The following is a 21,085-nucleotide window of genomic DNA, read 5'->3' as shown; positions in this document are numbered from 1 at the left end:
CATACACTATGGAATCAGATTGTATATCGTGTATTTAGTGAGAAGGGTGATCACTGATTGATTGCACTTTATTTAAAAAACGTGCACCTGAGAGTGGGAGGATGGATGATGCAGGGTGTGTGCTAATGAGGTCAGCTGGTCAACTCCTTCCTGTGTCATGACCTACAGTCTGATCAGGAAGAAGACATTACTAATGGAAACGTCTGGAAACATGGATTAGGACAAGAAAAGTAAGTGTCTCTAGATTTAATGGAAAGCTTTGATATTTGTGCAAAAAAAAGTACATGAATGCTATATTGGTGTATAGGGGAGCTGGAACTTAGAAAAAAAAAGTGTACAAAGGTGAACAGGGGTGTTAATATTAAGTTAAAGTGGAAGTAAACTCCCCTATCGTTTTCAGCCAAGGAAGCTGCCATCTTTGCCTCTGTTTAATCTTCAACTGCTATGGTGCTGCACATGTGATTCGTTATGGCACCAGCCATTGGATGGTTTGATAGTTTGGCTGAGAGCACAGCCAATGTGCAGTTAGCATTCCCGGCATTCCTTTTTTTTAACTGTTTAAATCCATGGGTTTACTTCCACTTTAATACTACCTCAAATGCGGGTCGCAGTGCGTTTGCCCGCACCAGATCGCATAGTACAGAAGTACCTTGCAATATGGCTGCAGTGAGTTTCCAAAAGTAGTGCATGCACTACATTTGGTGCGGTTGCGATTTCAACCCATTGAAATCAATGGGCAGAAATCGCACCGTACAGAACCGCATGTGAATCGCATACGTTTGCTTCACATTTCCTGGGAATTTCTTCTATCCTATCACCAATGGACGGTTGATTATCCAGTGGTTTGGTCCAGTGCTGCTATTCATGCTATGTATTGTTTTTGTTTTTATCGATCCAACTTTTATCTGATGTTATATCAGAAAAACTTTGTACTTTTATAATTCATCACTCGCTGTTTCTGGTCCATTAAAATCCCACTTTTTGAGGAATCCTTTTTGTTCATTATTATACCCACGTGTCATGGTTATCCTGTTCTTATTGTTTTTCGACAGCCTTGAAGTTAGGCTCTATATGTTCTATTGAAAAAGAAGAATGTGGGGCAGGAATTGTGTGATGTTCTATTTGGTCAGATATAGTATTTATATTGAAGTAGATGGAAACTCTAGCTGAATGACATTACTTACCAAAGCATTGCCTATTATACATAAATGACATGTGTGGTTTTCATATTGTTTTAACATTTTTTCAGCCTTTGTTGTATGATAGCACTGCTGATCTCCTGCAGACTCTTTGCAGATACTTCATGTCCATACACGCCACTGCATGATATTTCTCAGGGAACAGAGAGCTTTGTCACTCTATACCAGGAGTTATACTTAAAAAATATTGAACATGGCTTTTAAAATGAAATGGACATGCTAATGGATATAGGCAGGGCCGTCTTTAATATAGATTGGACCCTGGGCAAAATTATTCTTGGGCCCCCCCCCCCATGCAATTTCCCTCTCCACCTACTAAGACATACAATAAATAGCAGCTAGACTTAAAATCAGTTTTCTGTATCAGATCAGGCAGCAATTGCGATTGGTTGCCAGCAGTTATAGCATATCATTACTGCTTACTGACTGGTTGCTAGAGGTTACAGCACACATTATGGCTCACTGATTGGTTGCTAGAGGTTACAGCACATCACCACCTCACTGCAGGGGAGCATGCTATACATAGGAATGCCACCTTTATTTGCATATCACAGCAGCTATTTACTTAGTATTGTCACCACTATTTACATACAAATTCCAGTTATTTACATGTAAACACAGGGTCTGTCGGTGAGTCATCTGCACACAACAATAGGGCAGAGCTGGGCAGCATTAGTACCAGCACTGCACACTGAGATATTGGGACACAGCACAGGACTAAAACTTCAAGGGACAAGGGAATTTATACCTGGATAGTTGGCAAGTATGAGGCAGCTGTTTTGGGCCCCCCAACAAAGACAGGGCCCAGGGCAGCTGCCCCTTTTGCCCTGCCTTAAAGACGGCCCTGCATATAGGATGTTTCAGTGATTGGGTATACATATAATTCCCATTATTTATATGGACATTTAGGGCTAGATTGTATTGTTAGGGGTACATGCACATGGCCGAAAGAACATTACTGATCGAATAGGCAAGGTTTTCCTGGAACAAAAGCTCCTGTATAAATGATCAGTAAAATGCTTGCCTTAAGGCTGGATTCACATCTATGCATTTTTAGTGCATTTTGCAGATTTGCACTACAGTCCATTTTAAAATGGTTTCCAATGGAACACGTTCTGTAGTGCAAATCTGCAAAATGCAAAAAGCACTAAAAATGCATAGGTGTGAATCCAGTCTTAAGGCCCCATTTACACCTAGGCATTTGCGATCACTGGGAGAATCGCTGTTATTCTGCCAGCGATCTCAAAGCGCAAACCTGACAAAAATCGCACCACGCTTGTTCAGGTGTCATTCATTTTCAATGGCATCTAAATGCAGGTGCGATTCTGCTGCGCTTGCCGCACGATAAATTGAGCGGCAATTGCAGCAAGCCACATTGCACAAAGCATCCCTTGGTACAGTAGAGTCACCTTTTTTCTTCCCTGATAGGATAAGCCTCCATTCACACCTGGGCGTTTCGAATCGTGGCCGACAAGCGTCGCACAATAGTTTACAGAAGGTTTTGCTGCCAAATTTATATGACCTGTGCCATTCAGGTGCCATTCATTTTTAATGGCACCACAAATGCCTGCAAAATCACGCAAACAAATTTGCGGGACGTGTGTCACCCAAGAGGACTCCTGCGATTTTTGTTTGCGCGATTTTTCCGCGATTTGTCACGTGAAAATCGCACCATGTTTAGGGTGGCATTGATAAATAACAGCATCGCAAACGCGCCCCGCGTTTTACCGCAATTCTGAATTGTTGGACACAATTGTGCCAATTCCGATTCAAATCGCCCAGTGTGAATGGAGCCTTTTCAGATACTGGATTTTGGAATGTGGTACGAATTTGCGAAGTCTGTTGGCCAAAAGAAGTTCCTGCTCCTTCTTGAGCGACAAGCTTCCCGCTATACGTGGCAGAATTGCACCCGGTTTAATGGCACAAATGAATGACACTTGAACAAGCGTAGGGTGATTTGTCATTTTAGCAGAGCATTTTAAAATCATGGGCAGAACAGCCTGCGATTCAAAACGCTCAGATGTAAATGCAGCCTTAGATATTTCGTTTTTTTTATGCGTAAAATTGTCGTTTTAAATCCTCCTGCTTTTTTTTTAAATACCAGAATGCACTTTTTCATCTATGTATAAGTGTAACCATGTGTTTTAGTAAGCATGTAAAATGTCCTGAGATGCAAATTGTTTTATTTTTGGTTACAAATCTGAACGCAGTGCATGTTTGTACACCTGTGTGCATGTCCCCATTTAAAACAACACACCTGCATTCCGATCCGTAGATCTTTGAAACTTGTTTTTTTTTACTACCATGCGTATGAGGCCTTAAGCTGGCCATACACCTATAGATTATCTGCAGATTTTCTATGGTTAGATGGAAAAAGTGGGAGATTCCTCCATCCACACAGTTTAGCGAACATGGAGAAATTTGTTGCACTTTTTCCATCTAACCATAGAAAATCTGCAGATAATCTATAGGTGTATGGCCAGCTTTACTGCACCATGAATCTGGTCTTAGGTCTTCACACCAGAACACGGTGCGGGAAAGGCACTTTCTGTGTGCGTTTCCTGCACTGCGTTCAAATCGCACTGCCTATGCAATCTGCTGTGGGTGCCAACACCATGTTAACAGCATCCCAAACGCAGATCTGTTTGACCGGGGTGCTGGGATCATAAAGTGTGCATTTAGCTCTTTGCCAGGGGATCAGCTTAAAGTGTAACAACTGGCATTTTGGGATCTCGGGCAGAATCGCTGCGATTCTACCTGTGATCTCAAATCGCATTGCAATAGTGGCAAAATGCAGTGCACGTGTTTGGATGCAATTTATTTTTAATGAAACCTAAATGCGGTGCTGTTTTGCCCGCAATAAATTGTGCTGCAATTGCAGCAAACCCCATCATGCAAAGAGGAGCAGGAGCTTCTTCTGGGCAGCAAGCTTCATGCGAGGCAGTGTACCCTTTATTGCATGACAATCGCAGCAAAACCTGCCATTAAAAATGAATGGAACCCAAACACACGTGGTGAATTTTGTCACTATTGCAGTGCGATTTGAGATTGTCGGGGGAGATCCCAAAACGCCAGGTGTAAACAGGGCCTAAAGACAAAACCTTTTTTTTTTTTTTTGAGTTTTGGATGGCGTGGAGAGGGATTAGAACACACGTCAGCTTTTATTGCTGTCTGCGCCCCCGTTAGGTAGATTCCTCCTCTGTTTGTCCTATTTACCGTGATCAACGAAGGTAAAAGAACATTCTAAATTTTGGGTTGACTCCAGAACAGTAATAGAAGGGAAATCTTCCAACGGGGGGCACTAGTTATGGTGGCACCTCTGGATTCCCTCTCACTTTACTTTTTGGCTATGGGACAGGAGTCCTCTCCAATGAGACACAGATGGCAAAAAAAAAACTGGCGGGTTAGAACCTTCTCTCCAAAAATGGAAAAAAAAAGTTTCGTCCATTAAGCCCCATACATATGGGCCAAATATCGGGCTTTTCAAGAGACATTCGGCCTGTGTGCTTACGAATGTCTAGCTTCAGTTGAAGGGGCATGACCGAAAAAGGTCTACTGATCAGCACTCCCAGCCAATGGCTGAAAGCGCTGACTGGTGTATTCTGGCATCCCCCTGTCAGAACACAACAGCTCAGCAGGGGAAGTTCTGTACTAACATTGCATAGTAAGTACATCGGCTCCTCCTGAGTGCTTCAGTTGTTTTTTTAATTCAGCCCACTGGGTTGAAAAAAAAAAAAAAATTCACATTGTGTACCAGGCTTTAGTTCTGTTATCGCAGCACAGATAGAAACAATTTAGTTAATGGGTCCAGAGCAAAACAGATACACAAAGATCATACTTAACACATCTTCAGAGTTTATTATATTTTTATTATTGCACTTGATACATAACATATTTCAATAAAAAAATTTAATTTCAGATACATGTAAAACAAACACTGGTTTCTAGGTATTGCCACTTTGGAGTAGGAACCCACGTACAATGAAAATTTTATTTTTCAATAAAATTGTCGGAAATCAGTAGTACACATTGAAATTGAAATGTTATAGATTTGGCAGCTTTGTAATTCTCATATCTAAAAAGTGTTTTATTAAATATTAGAATTGTAAGCACAATATATCATGTACAGAGTTATCCATCCCCGCAATTTTTATCAACTGAGTTGCACGGCCTTGACACACCCAATACATATTTTTTTTACATATGGCAGTCATGTATCTTCAGCTTATCACATTTATGAGTTTAGAGATAAGGTGTACTTTGATCGGCTTTCATGAATTGTACTTTTGAACCACACTTAACGGCTAAGTATAATTGCTCCATGCATCACATTTTCTACTTACCGCCTTCCCCTTTCTGTTTTTTATTCAGATATAGTCTGGAAATAAAGCAATAAAACCATAATACTTTCATGTGCCAGGGAACGCTTACAACCGAAGACTAGGTCAACTGTAACCAACGGCATTACCAGACAGTATTAGACAATGGTACATAGATCTAACCTTGTCTGGTAAGACACTGGTCAACAGGCAATCATCCTCGATGAAGGTCTTTGCAAAACGTTTATACCTAACCTCCATCTTCCGAGGTTCCGATGGTGTCATGTCCTACCAGTCCATGGTGTACCTACCAACACGCTCTTCCATTTAAATGACCTTTAAAGTATGTGCAACCAAATTAACCATTACCATTATCAACAGGTAAGTTTCTTAATAAAATATTACATGCATTACCACTTCCTAATAAAATATTACATGCATTACCACTTCCTAATAAAATAATACATGCATTACCACTTCCACATTTAATACTATAATATAGTCATATTTACTTGAATAACCATTGGTATAACCTTATAAATAAAAATTATTTTATTTGAGATAAGTTTTGTGGTTCTATCTACATCGTGACGTAAAAACATGTAATAGCGATAGTATGAAGGCAACGTCCCCAAATGTTTGAAGTCTTGTACCTGCCAATGGACAGGCAATGGCAATTTAGGTGTTCTCGGCATTACCATGTTTGGCTTGTTATTTTGTAATGCTTTGGCAATATCATACGGCTCTCCTGGAACATAGTACACTAAGCCCCTGTACACGCGGTCGGAGATTTCCACAACCAAATCCGTCGGATTTTGTCCGTCAGATTTAGCCTGACGGATTGTGTCCGAAACTGTTGCATACACACGGTCGGACTAAGTTGTCGAAAAATCTGATCTTTCAGAACGTGATGACGTAATTTCGTTACGTTGGGACTAGATTCACGCTAGTAGCCAATAGCTTTGATGTAGGAATTTGATCTGAGCATGCGTGGCACTTGGTCCGATCAAAATTCTCTACACATGATCGGATTACGTCCGACCGGCCCAGTTGGTCGGGAAATATTTCCAACATGTTGGAAAATTGGGTCCGACGGAGATTCGGACGGAATCAGTCCGATGCATGCCACACACAGTCGGATTATCCGACGACACGGTCAGATAAGACGCATTCCGACAGATTCTCCGACCGTGTGTACGCGGCATAAGAGTCCATTCACACAGGGGCAACACGACTTCCAGCGCGACTTTGGGAGGCGACTTGGACACGACTTGAGTATAAATCACAGCACGACTTGAGGCAACTAACAAGGCAACTTGAAGTTGCCTCCAGGACAGGGGACTTTGCCAGTGGCCAATCACATAATAATGAGCTCTGTGGGAGGGAGGGGTTTGCCTAGAAAACTATTTTTACTTCCTGGAAAGTTGCTTCAGTTAAGACAGGGGATCAGACTTGGAGGCAACTTCCATTGAAATCAATGGGTACAAGTTGCCTAGAAGTCGGATTGAAGTAGTACAGGAACCTTTTCTGAAGTTGGAGCGACTTCAGTAGTGTACATTAAGACGGCTCTCATTCACTTACATTGATTTTATCACGTCGCACGACTTGAGTCAACTTGGGACGACTTCAAGTCAGATCTAAAGTTGCTCCTGTGTGAATGGACTCTCAGTGCCCGTTCACACTACCGCGACTTGTCAGGCGACTTAGCCGCCTGACAAGTCGCGCTCCGTTCTGTACTATGGAACCGTTCTAATAGGAGCGACTCAAGTCAACTTAGAAAAAGGTTCCTGTAGTATTTTCGGGGCGACTTCAGGCGACTTGCATTGACTTCTATACAGAAGTCATTTTGCAAGTCGCCGCTGAAGTCGTGTGCAGGTCGCGTCTGTGAGTCGCGCTGCAAGTCGCGTCGCCCCTGTGTGAACGGGCACTCAGGGATACCAAACACTTTTGTGTAATGAAGAAGTTATTCCTTTAAAATTCTGTGCAATAAATACATAATTAGTATACAGCATGATATAAAGGATCCAATACAGAAGATTTTGTTTAGAGGGGGGGTAACAGTTGGCACACCTTAACTTTTAGCCTAAAAACGTTAAAGCAAAGTACGTTTGTATGCAGCATAAAAATTATGGAATATCTTAGAAAAAATGCTTAGTCCATTCGCATTTGAATTTTAAAAAAACATAAAAAAAATGAAGATTTAGGATCAATTATTTGGGTTGATGGACTGAGAGTACATTTGTACACCTTAATGAAAGTAACTTATATACCTATAACTTATCATATTTCTAGTAGTAGATCATTTTTCCAACAGGTGTGGAAGAGTTTTGTATTCATATATTGTTTTCCCAAGACAAATGAAAGATATCTGAACCTGAATGGCTTGAAGTACGATAATGTGGGCTACTTAAGAAATGGGAGAAGAGACAATATTAAGGGATTTGACGTTGTGTATCAAGCATGTCACTTGTAGGACCCAACCCTCTTCTGGGCCGCCTTGTGAGTCTGACTAATGTAGCCACGTTTGGCTTGGATAAATAAATGTTTAACAAAAGCAGGCTTTATTCCCTGCATCAGCCTAATCAGCTCCTTCCCTCTTAGCAAATAAAGGAAGGAACAATTTAAATTTGTGGGGGTGGGGAGAACACCTAGACCCCAGAAAGTTAATGTTTCAAAAAAATCATTTTCAACTAGAATACTTTGTCTTTTGACCTCTTGCAGACTCTACCGGGGCTTCCAAAAAGCAGATAACAAAAATATCAAATTCCATGTATTAACTTGCCGTTGGCAAAAAACAAGTTCAGCAGCTTTTTTTTTTTTTTTTCTCTCTGTCGTTTCCTTCCAGTGCTGGAATTTTTCTCATGAAACGTATTTTCTAGTTCAGAAAGTTCAGATTCTGCTTTTGCTCCTTCCTGGAGGCCGATCTTCTAAAAAGTCTTTCGGTATGTAGACCCATTAAAACAACTTGACAGCATGTAAAATATTAAACTCTACTAGTCAAGGTGAATTTCTCACGCACACTAAAAATTAAAAAAAAAAAAAATCCTTTAAAAACAATATTTATTGATATATATTTTTCGTAAGGTCCAATATTTTAGGTTCCACAAAAAAAAAAAAGGGATCTTGGTGCATTAAGATTTAGGTTTTGAATAAAAAAAAATAGGCTATGAATGAAATTATATTTGAAAATAGAGATAAGTAAAATATATATTTTTACCATAGGATGATCTGAATTGTTTTCCTCCAGTGTAACATTTATATTATAGCGCCAGTTGTCGGTTTTAGGCAAAGCGAGTGCAAATAAAAAGGGCAAAAACGTAATTAACAGTAGAACATTGCAACTGCAACTTTGCTGGCTTTTGACATTCTTTTCCAGGATACATCCCAATCGTTTCATTTCTAATTCTTTATTTCCTGTTAAACAACTGCCTCGTTTAAATGAATCGTATTATCTCTTAATTGTATGTACTGAAGAACCAAGCCACACCTACTTTCATCAAAAAGCTTATTTTTCCTGTATTCCAGGACAGCCATATGGAACTGTCAATCAATCAAATTACAAATATGTGCAAAGGTATTATCCTTTAAGTAGGCCACAAGGATACAACAGATATTTCAGCGACATTGACTAAGACTCATTCGTTTGGTCTTAAAATGTGACCGTATATAGATCTGTTACCGATTCAGAAAATGCAAAACTTCAATTCTTTAGAAAGTGTATTGCTCACACAGTGCTTGCTCGATAATATGTCTAATAACTCTGGGTTGATTTTTTTCATGTTTTCTTTAAAGAAATCCTTTAAATTACATTTAAGTTTTGGATAATGTGCAGAAGGGTTAGATCCTTTGACAATTTTTTTGCTCTCCATTGGAGGGGGATTAACCCTCTGTGTTTGTCCTGGAGACCATCATAACCAAGACAGAATGTGATGGGAAATCCAAAATGTTCGAGCTGTCACCAAAATAAGGGGAATCTTCCAATGGGAAGAGGCGATGGAAGTTACATCTGTCTAATATGGGAATTCCCCTCACTTCCTGTTGTGTCTTCAGGATAGGAAGTTAAGGGAACGCTCCCCGAGTGTAAAGTGACAGGAGTTTTAACCTATTCCTGGTCTATCCAAAAGGTGTACTTAAGAGTACATCCATGCAAAGGTCTGTGATTGCCCACATGGGGTGCAAAGGTGTTCAATGCATTCGTGTCTATTGGGATGCAGTGGCTGCATGGACACAGCCACTGCTCCCAATTTGGCATTCCTGTGGGTGCTTAACCATGGCCATGTGAATAAGGCCTAATGGGTAACAATTTAGATGGCATTGTTAAACAATTTAATTCAAGTGGTTGGGCAGAACAGTGGCTAGGTGGTTAGCATTTCTGCTTAGCAGCACTAGGGTCGTTGGTTTGAATCCCAACCATGGCACTGCCTGCCTAGCGCCTGCATGTTCTCCCTGTGCCTGCATGGGGGTAATCTGGTTTTTAACAACACTCCAAAGATATTCTGATAGATTAACTTGCTCCTGTCTAAATTGGCCTCAGTATGTCTATGTAAAAATGTGAGTTAAACCCCGTACACATGGGCCAAATCTCAGGAGAGATTGGCCGGTTTGAGAAAACCAGCCGACATTCGGCCCATGTGTATGTAGGTCTGTTGGACAAGCATGCTGAAAAACCAGCAGCTGACCAACTCCTGATTGGAGTGTTCTGGGGGGGGGGGGGGGGGGCAGCTCAGTGTGGGATCTCTATACTAACTTTGGATAGTTAGTACAGCGGCTCCGACCAGAGCTGACAGTTTTTTTTTTTCTGTTCAACCCAGGAAAAAAAAACAATAGTATGCGCCAGGCTTTAGGGACCTTAGATTGTAAGCTTCTTAAGGGCAGGGACTGATCTGAATGAACAATATATATGTAAAGCACTATGCAAATTGACAACACTATACAAGTACCTGTAATAAATAAACTACTACCTATTCTAAAAGGTAATAAGCTATATGTGTTTTCATGTTGTAAGCCAAAATTTAGTCTGATCACTCACTAATGATGGGGTGGAGATAAGTGATGATGGGGTGGCGGTTGGCGTTTTTTTCTTTGGAGGGAGGTAAACAGCCACAGCGGCCCAGCGGCAACCCCCCCAGAGGACGGTCAGGACATCAAAGTCTCGCACTTACCCCATCTAGGAAGCAGCCGGGCGGGCAGCGTGTCTGGCTGCTTTCTTCCTCCTCCAATGGTGCATCCCCCTCCTCCTCCTAGGCATCCAATAGGATCACCTGACCTTTCAGCCAATCGGGAAACGTGTATCAGACGCACACTTCCTGATTGGCGGAGAGGCAATTCAGTGTTAGAAAATCTCCGAGCGCAATGCTCTGCGCCACGAGTCCACAATATTTTGAAGCCTATTAGAGCCTATGGCTCTAATCAGGTGCTTAAAAACACACCCCCTGCCGCTGTAATTCATGTGCCCGGTGTCCTAAAAGCGGCTGCACGCATGAATGGGGAGTGGCCGTGGCATCCGCGGATAGATTCACGCAATGGATAAATCTATCTATTATACATCTAGGGCAGGGGTCTCAAACTTGCGGCCCTCCAACTGTTGCAAAACTACAAGTCCCATGAGGCATTGCAAGGCTGACCATTACAAGCATGACTCCCACAGGCAGAGGCATGATGGGACTTGTAGTTTGGCAACAGCTGGAGGGCCACCAGTTTGAGACCCCTGATCTAGGGGATGGCGTGGATAGAGGGGCCGGCGCCCTTAACAGACAGGCCACCCCCTGGTCTGCACTGCTGGGACCTGCTGGGACCTTTCGCAGATTTCACGCAGCAGAGGTAGGTGACAACATTTTTGTTGTATGCTTTTTTTAATATATATATATATATATATATATATATATATATATATATATATATATATATATATATACACATTTTGGATACCTTGCCTATGATAAGGAGCACAAAGTTTGATCATCTTTGCGGGCAACACTGATCTGTTGCATCATTTGCTTTTAATAGGGTGTGTAACAAAGAAAAAGAATAAAAAAAAAAAAAAATAGGGTGTGTAAGGTTGCCCTTAGAGCAGTGGAGAAGAAGGTGTTGTATGTAAAGCAATGAGTCAGGGTAAATGAGCAGAAACATTGTTACTCTGACCTTGCCCGTGTTCCAGGATCTCCCTGTGTTTTCTTCGCCGTGGCTCCGGTGTGTGTCTCTGTGTAATGTAATCATGGCAAACCGCCTGTGACAGCAGAACAATGCAGCTGTGTTGATTTAAAGTTATAGTGTTGACTTATTCCAACAGTATGGTTAGAGTTTGCTGAGTATTTTTTGTCAAGCAACAGTCAAGTTGCCCCACTATGGTGAGCCTGTGTTACAGGTTTTTATATTCATTCAGCTTGTAGCTAAAGCTTACAGAGTGATTTTGTAACCATTAGCATTTAAATAAAGCGGATATAAAAATAACTCGCTTTCTCATTTTGTGCATTTATTAAAATCTATTGAAATATACTAAGGCAGCTAATGTGGTTACCTAAAGAGCTTCCTGCCCTGCACAACTGCACTCAGACTGGGAGAGGGAGGGCAGCACACACAGAGCCTCTTTCATCAGGGCAGGATGTTAAATGGACTCAACAATACATGTACGCAGACTGATTTGCAGAAAGAGGTTGTTATAGACAACAGTCAGTGCTGGTAGTCACGGGAAATGTAGCAGTATTTATTATGGATACCAGCACTGAATTTTATCTACAACAACCTCTGCCTGCAAATCAGTCTGCTTACAAGTATTGTTGCGTCCGTTTAAAATCCTGCCAATTTACTCAGCCCCGATGAAGGGAGGTTGAATGCTCCCGCTGAAACGCGTTGGCTGTCTTTTTCCCTGCTGGTTGCAACCAGTTGAACAATAAAGACTTTAGACTCGTAAAGATTTTTCATTTGGTGCTCTCTTTCACCATTACACCATTACACCATTGGATTTCTCAACTCAGGTGAATATCTTCTCCTGGCGGGTCCCTATTTTTGTGATGAGCTGCTGAATAGCGGCTAATTGGGCTCAAGTAATGACTCATTTCAGTTTACATTTTGATAACCTGTGAAAACCCATGTTCAGTGCCCCTCTACCTATTATAGATTGTATTGTGGTCTAAGCTCACCCTATTTATCCTGCTGGCTGTCATTGTCAAGACACAAAATTAGGGAAAATCCTAAATTGTAGAGTTGTCACCAGAGCAAAAGATAATAGACAGTCTAATGGGGACGTGTCCTTGTAGCAGGGGCTTACTGGAAACTTTGGCCCAGGGGGCAAGTACAAACTAGAGGCCCATGATGCAGCAATTCAGCCCCTCTCTTCCTCACCTCCTCCCAACCCCCATCCTAGACTAAAGCTCTGCTCCAGGTACTCTCTGCTCACTGGGCAGGTTGGGATGGACACCACCTGCTGCACCAACTTTGGGTTCCCAAACAGGCCTACAGGGGTTGCCCGGGGGCTGCAGGGGGGATCCAGGGTGGCTCGGTCAGGGCTGGCCAGGGAAGGAGAGCCTCCAGTGGGGCACAGAGCCAGTCCCTGCTTGGAAACAGCATATACCATCCTTGCCTGGGTGGTGGCTTGCGCTCTATCCTCATTCTGCACCTAGTAGGACATCGGTGGGGACTTTTCACTCCTCTTCACCATAAAGCCTTTAGGCATGTCGGGAAGCCTTTTCATAGGTCATCAGAGCGGCCCAAGGGACAATTTCCCAGTCCACCCCTGCCTTGTGGCAACTGTCTAAAATGGAACGCCTATCTTAGAAAGCTGTCTACAGAACACTTTGGGAAGATTTCTTCGCACTTCCAGTTGTATCTCCAAGACAGGAAATGAAGAAAAATTTCCCTACCAGGACTCCAAAACAGGAAAACAAAAACAAAAAAAACTGTTTGGCTATTCAGAGAAAATATAGGCTAACCAAGATTGTTTTGACAGATCTTCGACACCAAAAACTAAAAGACTATACCTGAAACTGCGGATGTTCTGTAGAAATAGCTGTGGTGTTGTACAGTACCTTCATGATTAAAATGGCCAAACTGATTCCTTTCTTCATGTGTAACTCAATTTGCGTTATTGACATAATTGCCAATTGGGCAGTAAGCGTTCTGAATCCTTATGGAAGTTTTTTTTTTTTTTTTTTTAAGCTTAGGAAACTTCTCAAAACGGTCTTTTAACTGTCATAATCTTTCAAAATGTATGATGATTTTGTTACTTAATAGTATTTTCCTTGTTAAGTGCATATCATAGACTCAAAAAAAAAGATTTTTTTTTTCCAAGTATCAAGCGTCAACCAAGCTTTAATCAGACCATGCATTTCAAAAACAATCTTCCCATAAGATTATCTGCATTTAAAGTATATTATACCTGTTATTTACCTGTAAAAGCCTCAGTTGTGTAGACATCCAAAAGCCCTAAGAATGCTGTTAGGTGCCGCCATCTTGGATGTGATGTCAGCAGTCCCAGCAGACTCAGAGTTGTCACTCAAGTAATAGTCTATAGCAGTGATGGCGAACCTTGGCACCCCAGATGTTTTGGAACGACATTTCCCATGATGGCTCATGCACTCTGCAGTGTAGAGGAGCATCATGGGTAATGTAGTTCCAAAACATCTGGGGTGCCAAGGTTCGCCATCACTGGTCTATAGTATGCGCCTTCAGGGCCTGTAGGGAGGGACAAGGCCGCTAGACCCCCCGAAGAGTAATTAGACACTCCCAGAAGAGGAGGGGGCTAAGATGTGGTAAGAGGGAGGGGTTTTGCTAGATAATTGACTCCTCCTGTTGTAGTGAATTTGGCTATTAATTTCAGAGGCACACTGAAAGTGAATAAAAATGATTTATGGATAAGAAAAAATGCATTTTTTTTTTTACGTTTATGACAGAGTATTTTTGTATATAATATTGTATACAAATGATAATGTTAATTATATTTAATTTCATAAATCCAACATAGATGTATGCAATTAGAACCCCCTAGGTCATTTAAGTGTGATTTATCATGGCTGGTTGTTGCCTGCATATTATTGCCCTTACAGGTTTCTATCCACGAAGCCACGGTGTCATGCTATGATTTTGCAATACATTTTATTCATACCTTGTCCTTTCCACCATCAGTTGAAATTTTCATCCAGGAATCTTCTGGCGTACGGAGTGTATTGGCTCACTCTTTAAACATCGTTACCAGACAGTGTTAGAAAATGTAAAATAAATCCAGCACTGTCTAGTAAGATGTCCACAGAGGTCCACGCTTGTGTCCTTCAGTTGCAGAACACCAGTCATCACCTATAGTCTAATAGTACGTAAACCAAAAAAAAAAATGGCTCAGTGCTACTTTAAAGTGTAAACCCAAGAACATAAACTGAATATAATGCAGCTTAACAGTCCTTGAATGTGGTGACTGCGTTAGTTTTATCTTTCTTTATTTTCACCTGACGATCCTGCCAGTAACACACTTTCTGTCCCCTGGGCAACAACACTCACTCACCATACTTTATCAATGGAGGAGTGGTTGTCACTGGAACACACACACACACACAAAGTGTTTTAGAACTACATAACTCCTCCCCCTCTCCTCATTTAGATAACAGGGGGAGTTGTTCTGTAGCCCACAGGCTGGGAAAAAATGATAAGAATGCAGTGGATTTTTTTTCTGCCCCCACACCCACTTATGAAGAAATATATAAAAAAAATTAGCAATGCAGTTATGTACCATATATATTGTAAATGGATCAAAAATAACCAACTCAACACAAGCAATGAGCATTTTACTCCATGTAATCAATGAAATATTAATATATTACTATTTTATTTGAAGAATATTAATAGTTTTCCCTACATATACATTATACTAGCACAGGGGTCTCCAAACTTTCCAAACAAAAAGGACAAGTTCACTTGGCTTCAGACTTTATCGGGGCAAGGCTGTACTAAAAAAATGCCCCAATGCCAGTGTGAGTAAGGTACCCATTAATTTGGGGATGAGTTGCACTACATAATGCCCCATTATGTTAATGGAAATGTGCCCTGTTGTTGGTGTCAGTGGGAGGAATAGTGCCCCATTGCTGGTGTAAGTGGAATAAATGGCATATTGCATTGTTGGGATCATTGGGAGAAATGGTGCTCCAAAGACCACTTAGAAGCAAGCAAAGAACCACATCCAATCCACAGGGGAGAGTTTGAGGACCACTGTGCTAGCTCTTAAAACTAATCTACCCATTCATTTACAGGAGGTATTAATGTTCACATCAATCCACTAACCTTTTTCTGCTTAATATCTCGCCACACTACCCCATGTTGTTTGTGGGACACCATAATCATCATTACCAGGCAGTATTAGAAACAGAGACATCATCCAATGCTGCCCAGTAAGATGGCAATAGTGTCACATGATCCCAGAGGGCAAGTGCAAGCAGTGGGCTGGAGGTCAGAAGTAGGAGGTGTGACTTAGGGAGGAAAGACAAAGAGAAAGAGTTATAGGCCATGCACTAGATCTCACTTACCATATGAAGATAAGAGATTAGGAAGTTCTATCATTCCAGATTCCCATGCACAAAAAAAAAAAGAACGTGTGATAGATTAAAAAAAAAAAAACCAGGAAAGATCATTCAAGCAAATTAACACCAGAATTTTTTTTTTAAGGGGAGATAACAACATTTCTACAGTAAAAAGCTTAAAGGAATTTTCACTGCATTTTACTTCCCCCTCAGGTATTTCCAACGACTTGTTTAGTCATGCTAACTCGTCTGCAATTCACAATGCCATTCCTTGCAAGTGGAATTTTTGAATCACAAGTTTACTTCTAAAAATCCTGGCGTCAGATGAAAAAATGCAGAGCAGAAAATAAAGTCGGGACCGATATTGCAGAAGACTGACCTCAGCATGGCGACTGTGGTGTAATCAGCTTTATCATTTAACAATATGTTCTTTAAATATCAAATGCGCGTCATACTGGTTTAAGATTTTTTTTTTTTTTTTTAATAAAGACAAAAATAGTCTTCCCCATAGTGGTGGCTAATGCCTTAAAAAAGAACTGGCAGAGATTGTTTTTTTGTTATTATCACCATTTTGTCTCGTGGAGATAACAGAAAGGGAACAAAATGGCCTCCAGGTTTTCAACGGACAAGAAGAGGGGAATGTAGATTTGCAGCTGCAAGTGGTGTAAAGAACACCCACACTATAATCCATAGCAAGCAGGATTTTCTGAGTCAGCCAACTGCACAATGTACTTATTAGGAAGGGGCGTACAACAAGCCAGTCGTATTGAAGAGTAAAATAAACAGACACACAAACAAGGCTTGTATGCAACAAAGAAGGAAGCTCTATATTCAGCAGGCAGCAGCGTTTACTGATAGATATTTAACATGGTCATGTTGGTCATTGAAGAGGCAATTAATGTATTTTGCATTATCTCAATCATCTTCAGATTACAATGTGCTTAACAAGAGTATGGTCTGCTCTTAATGGACATAGGTGCTAAGCAACTATTGAGGACCTACTAGTATGAAATGGGAAAGGGGATGGGCATTGGGCAGACAGATAGACACATTATTTAATTATTAAACAAGCTGGCCAACCTTGTATTCTCTCTAGAAGAAGTGCTAATGAGTGATGAGGCCTGTGTCGTATAATTATGTTGCATTGGTTTCATTGTAAGAAATGTAGCTGAAGATATTAGATGGTGTTGGCCACCAGAGAAGGTCTAACCATCTCAGTTAGTGCGCCCATAGACATGAACCATGTATGTATAAGCATGCTTGGGCCTTTAACTTGAAAACACCACATGCACTGCTAATGGTGAACAGAGAGCCAGCAGACAAAATATTCCAACATTATTCATAGCCATTTACCCAAAGGCAACTCAGCCATCACCTGAATCTGCTTAAATTGTGTTGTAGTAGCCATTACCAAAAAACTGTAAAATGTTAAAAACTTGAATGACTATGCAGAGATAACATAATAAATGTACAGCATATAGCCATTTTACATTCATTATTAACCATTTAGGCCTGGTTCACACCTATGCATTTTTTAGTGCGTTTTCAGTTTTGCAGGACCACACTACAGTCAATTTAACATGGGTTTAATATGGTCACGTTCACATCTGTGCATTTTATGGAAAGGGCCAGGGACCAGCAGGTTGTGTTTTTGTTTCTATAGACTTCCAAGGGTGGATTCATGCAGTTTTAGTGCTTTTTTGCATTTTTCAGATTTGTACTACAGTCCATTTAACATTGTTTTCTATGGAACACGTTCTGTAGTGCAAATCTGCAAAATGCAAAAAGCACTAAAAATGCATAGGTGTGAATCCAGCCTTAGGATCAAAAACGTGTATTGAAAAACGCAAAATGCACCTGGAAAATGCATCAACTGCAACCTGTATAGGTGTGAACCTAGCCTTACCAATGACCAAATAATTGCCTTTGTCAAATAAACCTCATAAACTCTACATGATTTCAGCCTCATGTTAAAAAAAATGCCAATTCCTCCAACCCAGATTTCGAAAAAAGCACAGGACTACTGCTGATGTAGATCCATGAATAAAGGGTCATTCATGTCAAAAGTGCTCTACAGTTCTTCTATAGCAGCCCCTAAAGTATAGACAGACTTCCCATTATACATGAAATGTCAGCTGACATCTCATAAATGGGCCAGGATCCCATTCCTGCCAAGCCTAGTTCCTTCCTGCCAAGTCACACACCCATTCTGTGCCTGTGACATGGCTGGGCAGAAAGTGGCACTGTCACTCTAAGCAATGTCAGAAACTATATGAACTGTCATGAATGACAATTCTCACATGACCCTTACAGTGTTTAGGAAAGTGGCCCTACAATGAGCTTTCAAAAATAAATGCTGGTTAATTCCCACCTCAAAGAACCAAAATTATATTCCCAGCCTTATGAAATGAGCAGCAGATGGTTTGGTTGACAGATGTATTATTTTTGATGCGTTCTGGTGTGTTTTTTTTTTTTTATATGGTGTTTTTTTCCCCCCTTTTTTTTCCATCTCAATTCATGGCATGCACGTTCCAATGCGTATTCTTGCACCCCAAATGCGTTCCATACAGAAAAATGCAACATTTTCCACATTTGTTGACTGCATTGGTGTAGACTAGGGCCATTGAAATAGATGGAAAACTTTGTGCATGTGTTTTTTAAGCAGATTCAAAATGCACTGGATTGCATCTGTGAACCAACCCAGAGCCAACTTGTAACGAAAGCCTGGCCACCTAGTATATTTGGCTATGATACCAAATGCCTGGAACATTTAAATTTAGCTATTGTCATGGGTTGCCAGCCATCACCAGAATTGGAACACCTTTTGGTGTATTGCCAGCTTCAGGAAACCTGGGGCAAATAAAGAACTGAACTATCAAAAATACACTGGGGCCTATTCATACCTGTCCATTTTATTTCAGTAAAACACAAACATTTTACTGCATGAAAAAGAAGAAAATGCATTATTTAATCTAAAGCGGTTTTATTTCTATGCACTGCAACTATTTACACTTTAAGATCCCATTCTATCCATCTACCTATCTACCTATCTATCTATCTATCTATCTATCTATCTATCTATCAATTTTTCTCTTTTGGTTCAGTGTATGGTACTTCTGGGTGGATGCCTCTCCTAATGCCATGAATAATGTTAATGGTGGCTCTCTGTTTTCACCACATATACAATCAGGGCCTAAAGCATAAGCAGATCCATTCACGGTAGTGAAGATCACAGTGTCAGCATTCAATTCACCATTCCTCAGCAATTAAAAAATAAATACCTTTTTCTTAATAAAGAAATTATTTTACCCCTACACAAATAACAAACCTTTGACACTAAAGCCCCATACTAACAAACATTTAGGCCTCATGTACATTGGATTTTTTTTTCTCCTGCTCCTAGGGGCGTTTGCCATTATTTTTTCCTGCCTCTAAATGGCCCTGCATGTTAGCCTATGCACACATAGGTGTTTAGAGGCAGGGGCAATTAAAATCAGAAAAAAGAAACCCCCCCCCCACAGCCAGTGCATCCAGAAGCAGCAGAGTTTTGGCAGAAAAAAAACGCTTGATGCACCTAAACGTGCATAGGCGCATTTAACATTTGAGCGTAAATTTATCTCAATGGCCAGAAAAAATATTTATTTTGGCCAATTAAATGAACGCCCAAGCGCTTGGCACCCTCAAACATATTACAGGAATTTACAAGCATCAAGGGTCTGCCAAAACGCTGCTGCCAGAAGGAGAGGGGTCTAGGACTTTAATGGTGCAATAAAGAAAAAAAAAGCTTCCTAATTTGGTTCAGCAAAATACACCTTCTTAGGGTTGAATGGTAAAATATGTGAAACGTGTCTGAAACGCACCAGCCTAGAACTGTAAAGCATGCAAAGATGGCAATGTAGCCTAACAGCATCTGCACATTTGCTCATTTAAAGTAATTGTAAAGGCTCATTTAGTTTTATTTTTTTTAAATAACAAACATGTTATACTTACCTCCTCTGTGCAGTTAGTTTTGCACAGGGCAGCCTGGATCCTCCTCTTCTCGGGTCTCTCTTTGCTGCTCCTGGCCCTCCCTCCTTTGAGTGCCCCTCAGCCAGCAGCTTGCTATGAGCCAAGTCACAGCTCCGTGTATCCATTCAGACATGAACCCTGACCTAGCCCCGCCCCCTCTATCCCCTGATTGGCTGGCTGACTTTGATTGAAAGCTGTGGGAGCCAATGGCGCCGCTGCTCTGTCTCAGCCAATCAGGAGTGTCCTGTATGGCTGAGGGGATTGTGGAAATCGCTGGAGAGAGAAGGGGCTCAGGTGGGCAATTAGGGGGGAACTGGAGGGGGGGCTGCTACACACAGAAGATTTTTTTTATCTTAAAGCATAGAATGCATTAAGAAAAAACAAAACCTTGTGCCTTTACAACTGCTTTAAGCAAATAAACTGGTTGCTATAAACTCTAAATAACAATCTGGATCGACACCTAATCAAAATGTAGTGGACATCAATCTGCATCATTAGGCCCCATGCTCCTACAATATCCAATGGGCACCAAATGATTCCAGACACTTAATGAAGAAATATTGTATTGAGCTGAACCCACACAGTTACTCATTGACTTGATTAGGGCTTAGCAGCCCGCACCAGTGCCCAATCACAAGGCCTGAACTAATCCTATTAAATTGGTATAGGTATGGGAGTGGTGGTTCACTGACTATTTTATATGATCTAGCAGATAAGTAAGCAAGCAAATACAATTGCCTGATATGGGCAACATTTACCCCAGCTCCAAGGTCTTTAGACTATCAGGCCACAACTGATGTAATCTACAACTAATTTTCCACATTTATTATGTCATCCATATTTCCATATTTATTCAGTAATGAGGAAGGGCAACATGCACAACATAGTAACCCATAGGGGTTGATTTACTAAAACTGAAGAGTGCAAAATCTGGTGCAGCTCTGCATAGAAACCAATCAGCTTCCAGGTTATATTGTCAAAGCTTAATTGAACAAGCTGAAGTTAAAAGCCGATTGGCTTCGATGTAGAGCTGCACCAGATATATTGCACTCTCCGTGTT

The 21,085-nt window shown here is 41.0% G+C and overlaps 1 long non-coding RNA gene across 1 annotated transcript; it reads right to left on the bottom strand.

The window, feature by feature from the left end:
- Positions 1–5,047: 5,047 nt before the first annotated feature.
- On the bottom strand, positions 5,048–16,017 carry LOC143934458 (uncharacterized). The gene is made up of 2 exons (XR_013263272.1): positions 8,736–16,017; positions 5,048–8,538 (listed from the first exon to the last, which is right to left on the bottom strand). It is a non-coding gene; the product is annotated as an uncharacterized LOC143934458 (long non-coding RNA).
- Positions 16,018–21,085: the final 5,068 nt, after the last annotated feature.

Source organism: Lithobates pipiens, unplaced genomic scaffold (assembly GCF_037356315.1).
Source record: "Lithobates pipiens isolate NorthernLeopardFrog02 unplaced genomic scaffold, aLitPip1_a1.2 Scaffold_27, whole genome shotgun sequence".
Lineage (NCBI taxonomy): Eukaryota > Metazoa > Chordata > Amphibia > Anura > Ranidae > Lithobates > Lithobates pipiens.
Note: the sequence above shows the minus strand (reverse complement) of the source record. Positions and strands in the feature narration are given on the sequence as shown.